Here is a 6,645-nt window from a genome sequence, read left to right on the forward strand (position 1 = left end):
ATGAGGAAATCTGCAGATGCTGGAATTTCAAACAACACACATAAAAATTGCTGGTGAATGCAGCAGGCCAGGCAGCATCTCTAGGAAGAGGTACAGTAGACATCGACTGTACCGCTTCCTATAGATGCTGCCTGGCCTGCTGCGTTCACCAGCAATTCTTATGCGTGTTGCCATCACTATGAGCCAGCCTTGTTCAACCAGTTCACGATTATCGCCCAGAACTTTCTGGAAAAAAACTTATACTTACCTCATGTTCACCACCGCCATTTTGTTTTCTTTGAAAAAATTAGGCTATTTTGCAGAATATTTTTACATAGATTTCTTTCAATAACACACAATATTTTGTACATATTTTTCTTCGTACAGTCCATCTGTGTAATCATATGTTATTTAAACAACCCACTTATGTCGTATTCATAAACTGTGCGCAATGGAGGCTCGGTGAGGTAACGTTAGTGTGGCCTCCCGTGGTAAAACCTCTGCGTTATTTGCACCTTTGACGGATGTGTCATATCACACATTTCTGACACTTGGAGAATGTTAGTTGTCATTATTCAGTTGTGGGTGGTAAACAGATTTTGAGTGGGCCACAAAACTGATGGTTTTCCAACAGTAGGTGACATCTGTCTCAGCATGCCCTCCCCTGCAGATAGACAATATAATGCAGAGTTCTGTTGCCAGGGGTGAGATGGAGCAGATATCAATTCATCTTTCACCATACCTTCTGTGCAAAAGGGTGATCCAGCCAGAGATGAAGGGTGATCTTCTCGTGGCAACTTCAAGGGCAACTGAGATTCCAAGAAGATCTGCGTAGCGATTTTCTCACACAACGCGCAACTCAGACTAGGTTCCACTCTGTCTCTTTCCTCTCTCCTCAGGATCTACCCAATTCTTCCTTCACATCACATTTCCCGTTTCTCTTCCTACTTCACCCACTCCATCTGGCCATCACTCACACACTCCTCGCACTGTTCCCATTGGCCACCCCGAGCTGCCTCACTTGATTCCATGCTCCACCTTCCTCTCCGATCAGATTCCCTCACCTCCCAGCCTCTGTCACAAATTCCTCATCTCCCTTCCTCCATCTGCCTACCAGTCCCCCTCAACTAGATCCACCTATCATCACCAAGTTCTTGCTTCATCTCTTCTCCCCACCTTTTTATACTGGCTGCCTTCCCTCTATCTTTCATTCCAGGTGAAAGATCTCAAACCAAAACGTTGACTGTCCCTTTCCCTCCACAGATGCTGTCTGGTGGGCTGAGTTCCTCCTGGATCTTCTTTGTTGCTCCAGAATCCAGCATCGACATACTCTCGTGCCTCCTGTACCTTTTGGGCAGTTGTAGTGACAAGGCATTTTGGCACATAGCATTAACCTAGTCAGGGAATTGTCTGTGTTCCATCTCTTCTTGAATCTGTTTCAAGGTTACCACACTTCAGTTCAAAAGGAACTCTTCATGAATGTTTCCTTAAGGGAGAGGTGATGGGATATTGTTGCAAGATGCCAGAGGTTTAGATTGTGTAGATTCCAGTGTAGGATCAGCTAGCATTCAGATTGAGCCTTCTCAGAAGAGGGGCAGCTGGACTCCAGCACCTTGTGTTCATAAGCTGCTTCTCTACACAGCTGAAACAGCCTCTGCTAAAGGTAGCAATCAGGATTTGCACAGCATTGTAAATGGACTTCTTGTCTTTGGCTGTGGCCTTATCCATGGTGCCCCCATGGATTTATTCTAACTCTGGCAAAGTGGAAGATAGCCAGTGAGTCTGTGATATCTGTGCTACAAGGAATGGACTACAAGGATTTTGCACTTGTCACTAGCTTCCCAACAATGCAGTGAGGGAACTGTCCAGCATCTAACTGGCTTTGGTTTGGGCATGGCAATTCATTCTTCTTACTTTCTGGAACAGATGAGAACCGCAGGAAACTGAGGGATGTTTGCTACCCCTGAGAGGACAGTCTTAGTGATCAGAGTCTCACTGACCAAACCAACAGTGCTTATTCAATGATGTCACAGACTGTACCTCATGACATTAGCAAGTACCAAGGCAAAATGGTAACCCACTTTTCAATAGACTGGCATTTGAAATGGCCAGTTCAAAATTCATAACTTGCATTTGGTTGGAAAGTGATATTAGACAAATTCAAATAAGACATTAGTGTCCTTGTGATTTTGAATGCACGAATGTGGTGACACCTCTTTTAGAAAGGAGTTCTGGTTTCCATAAAACTTATCTATTTGTAAAAGTGGAAGGAGGGAACATGAATTTCATTTCCTACCCACTATCACTTCATTTTGAGTTCCATTGAATGCAACAGATGAGAAATGCCACTTCCCTTACCCTGCCCTGTCAAACAATGCAGACGTTTCAACTGTTTTTGCCTACTGATGCAAAATTTGTTATTCATAGCCCAGATTTGTTACACCCGGTGTAAGTGCGTCTGACAGATTTATAGAGAAACAAAGTCCTATGAACGAGGGTGCAATTGCTCTAATCTCCCCAGTTATGATGCCGCACCTCCATAAACAGCTCCTATAAAATGTCAGGCTGATGACTTCATAAACCAGTGTTTATAGACTTCATCTGACAGCCCCAGAAATTAACATAGTTTGGAGAGAGTGCAGAGGAGATTAACTAGTCAAATATCATTATCATTTTGTGATTCAGTGGTGCAATAAGATGCAAATACATATATTTATGTATTTATTGTCATCATGAATCTGCATTTGTTGAAGTGAGTTTGGAATTTCTTTGCTAAGTAACCAAGTACCAATTCTGTTTCTTTTTATTTTATTCAGTAGGACCATTACTCTTAAGTTAATACTCTCCCTTTAAAATTAATGTTGACTCACTTTAATTAAATTTTTCAAAACTGCCTGCCCTGTTAATATATAATTTAGGGAAAATATAATTAACTGAGTTCAAATATCACAGTGCACTTGTACATTTCATTATTTCAAAATCAGGGCTTTTTGCTGTGAGGATATATACAGCATTAAATTATAGTAATCTGGAGTCAATTGTTAAGGATGAGTTTATGGATCATTGGTGACACAGGACTAGGTAGGACAAAGTCAGCATGGCTTCATTAAGGGAAAATTTTGCCCGACGAACCTGTTGGAATTTTTTGAGGAGATTACAAGTGGGGTAGATAAAGGGGGTGCAGTGGACTTTCAGAAGGCCTTTGACAAGGTGCCACACATGAGCCTGCTTACCAAGTTAAGAGCCCAAAAGTATTACGCGAAAGTTACTGGCATGATTAGAGCATTTGCTGATTGGTAGGAGGCAGCAAGTGGGAATAAAAGGATCCTTTTCTGGTTGGTTGCCAGTGATTAGTGGTGTTCCGCAGGGGGTCGGTGTTGTGAGCGCTTCTTTTTATTGCTGTATATTAATGATTTAGATCATGGAATAGATGACTTTGTTGCTGAGTTTGCAGATGATACAAAGATTGGTGGACTGGCAGGTAGTGCTAAGGAAACAGGTAGGCTGCAGAAGGACTTAGACAAATTAGTAGAATGGGTAAGAAAGTGGTAAATGAAATACAACGTTGGAAAATGCATTGTCATGCAGTTTGGAAGAAATAAATGTGCAGACTATTTTCTAAATGGGGAGAAAATTGAAAAAGCTGAGATACAAAGGGACTTATGAGTCCTTGTGCAGAACAACCTGATGATTAACTTGCAGGTTGAGTTCGTTGGTGAGTTAGACAAATGCCATGTTGGCATTCATTTCAAGAGGTCTAGACTACAAGAGCAGGGATGTGATGCTGAGGCTTTATAAGGACTGGTGAAGCCTCACCTTGAGTATTGTGAACAGTTTTGGGCTCGTCATCTAAGAAAAGATGTGCTGACATTGGAGAGGGTTCAGAGGAGTTTCACAAGGATGATTTCAGGAATGAAAGGGTTATCATACAAGGAATGTTTGATGGCTCTGAGTCTGTACTCATTGGAATTTAGAAGGATGAAGGGGGATCTCATTGAAACCTTTCAAATGTCAAATGGCCTAGACAGAGTAGGTGTGGAGAGGATGTTCTCCATGGTGTGGGAGTCTACGATAAGAGGGCACAACCTCAGGATAGAGGGGCATCCATTTGAAACAAAGATGCAGAGAAATTGCTTTAGCCAGAGGGTGGTGAACTTGTAGAATTTATTTCCATAGGCAGCTGTGGAGGCCAGGTCGTTGGGTGTATTTAAGGGAGAGATTGATAGGTTCTTGATTGGACATGGCATCAAAGGTTACAGGGAAAGGCAGGGGAGTGGGGCTGAGAAGGGGAAAGAAAAAGGATCAGCCATGATTGAATGTTGGAGCAGACTTGATGGGCCAAATGGCCTAATTCTGCTTTTATGTCTTTTGATCTTATGGTCTAACCTAAAAAATAACCTTTGAGTGACATTGATTTGTTCTGGTAGTGACTACAGCAAAAGACCTTTGAATAAGGTTAAGCAGATGACGCTCTTCATTTCCATTACATACAAAATATTTGTACAGATAAATATAAAATAGGATTACAAATGTAAAATAAGCCAGGTAAACAAGAAAAACGCAAAAAAAAAAAGCAACTGTACTACTTGCCATCGAGGACATTCATGCCAGAAAAGGGCCAGCAATATCATGAATGATTCTACCCACATCATTCATGGAATATTTGTTCCACTCCCATTAGGGAGGCGGCTACACAATATCCACACCAAGACTACCAGAATCAAAACCAGTTATCTCCCCCAAGCAATCAGGCTGATCAACACCTCTACCCATTAACCCACTCACCACCAGTGGTTTATCATTTCCTGTCAGAGACACTGATACTCCTTTACCTAGCATCACTTCATGTATATTAATAAGTCTATGTATATAAGCTAATGCAATGTATTTATAATTTTTATGTTTTTATTGTGTTCTTTATGCTTATTCTGGTTTATTACGCTGCATCGGATCCAGAGTAACCATCAGTTTGATCTCCTTTACGCTTTTGTATTGATAAGTGACAATAAGCAATCTTGAATATTGAATTTATGTGTTTTGGGAATAGTCTGTCACTAACACTGACAAATAATAAACTCTCACTCAATGTCAGCAAGACCAAGGAGCTAATTGTTGACCTAAGGATGAGAAGCCTGAGGTCCATGAGCCAGTCCTCATCAAAGGATCTGAGGTGGAGAGGGTCAGCAACTTTAAATTCCTCAGTGTTATCATTTCAGAGTTCCTGTCCTGGGCCCAGCACGTAAGTGCAGTTATGAAGAAAGTATGGCAGTGCCTCCACTTTCTTAGGAGTTTGCAAAGAATCAGTATGACATCTAAAACTTCGACAAACTTCTATAGATGTGTAATGGAGAGTACATTGACTGGAAGCACCTTGAATAGAAAATCCTACAAAAAGCAGTGGATATAGCCCAGTCAATCATGGGTAAGGCACTCTCCACCACTGAGCACATCTACACAAAGTGTTGTAGCAGGAAAGCAACATCCATCAGTAGGGACCCCCCCCCCCCACCACCACCACCACCCAATACATGCATTATTCTTGCTGCTACCATCAGGAAAAGGTACAGCAGCCTCAGGGCTCACACCACCAGGTTCAGGAGCAGTTACTACCCCTCAACCTTCAGGCTCTTGAACCAAAGAGGATAACTTCACTTGTCCCATCCTTTAGATAGTCCCACAACCCATGGACTCACTTTTAAGGACTTTTCATATCATGTTCAGATACTTTTTGCTTATTTATTATTATTATTTATTTCTTTTTGTATTTGCACAGATTGCTGTCTTTTGCACACCGGATGAAAGCCCAGGTTGGTGCAGTCTTTCATTGATCCTATTATGGATTTATTGAGTAGGCCCAAAAGAAAATGAATCTCTGGGTTGTATATGGTGACATATACTTTGACAATAAATTTACATTGAAATATTACAAGGGAACTTCAATTTGCCAATAAGGAAGTTGCATCAGTTTTTACTTCAGCATTCACACTGAAACTGCTGATTCAACAAATCGTAGGGCAAGAGCAGTGCAGCTATACTTCAATATTCAGCAACTTTAAATCCTCCCATGGAGAATCATACAAAAAGTAGTGGATACAGCTCGGTCCATTATGGGTAAAGCCCTCTCCACCATTGAGCACATCTACATGGAGCGTTGATGCAGGAAAGCAGCATCCTTCATCAGGGACCCCCACCACCTAGGACATGCTCTCTTCTCACTGCTGCCATCAGGAAGAAGTAAAGGAGCCTCAGGACTCACACCACCAGGATCAGGAACAGTTATTACCCCTCAACCATCAGGCTCTTGAACTAGAGGGGATAACTTCACCCAACTTCACTTGTCCTATCTCTGAAATGTTCCCTTAACCTAAGAATTCACTTTCAAGGACTCTTCATCTTCATGTTCATGATATTTGTTGCTTATTTAATGTTGTTATTATTTCTTTTTTCATTATATATTTGCACAATTTGTTTTCTTTCATACACTGGTTGTTCACCCTGCTTGTGCAGTGTTTCAGTGATCTTAACATAGTTATTGGATTTACTGATTATGCCCGCAAGAAAATGAATCTCAGATTTGTATGGTGACATATATGTAGTCTAAGGATAAATTTATTTTGAAGTTTGAACTTTTGAATATTCATTGAACAAAGACTGCATTTCAGAAGA

This window comes from Mobula birostris, chromosome 25 (genome assembly GCF_030028105.1).
Source record: "Mobula birostris isolate sMobBir1 chromosome 25, sMobBir1.hap1, whole genome shotgun sequence".
Classification (NCBI taxonomy): domain Eukaryota; kingdom Metazoa; phylum Chordata; class Chondrichthyes; order Myliobatiformes; family Myliobatidae; genus Mobula; species Mobula birostris.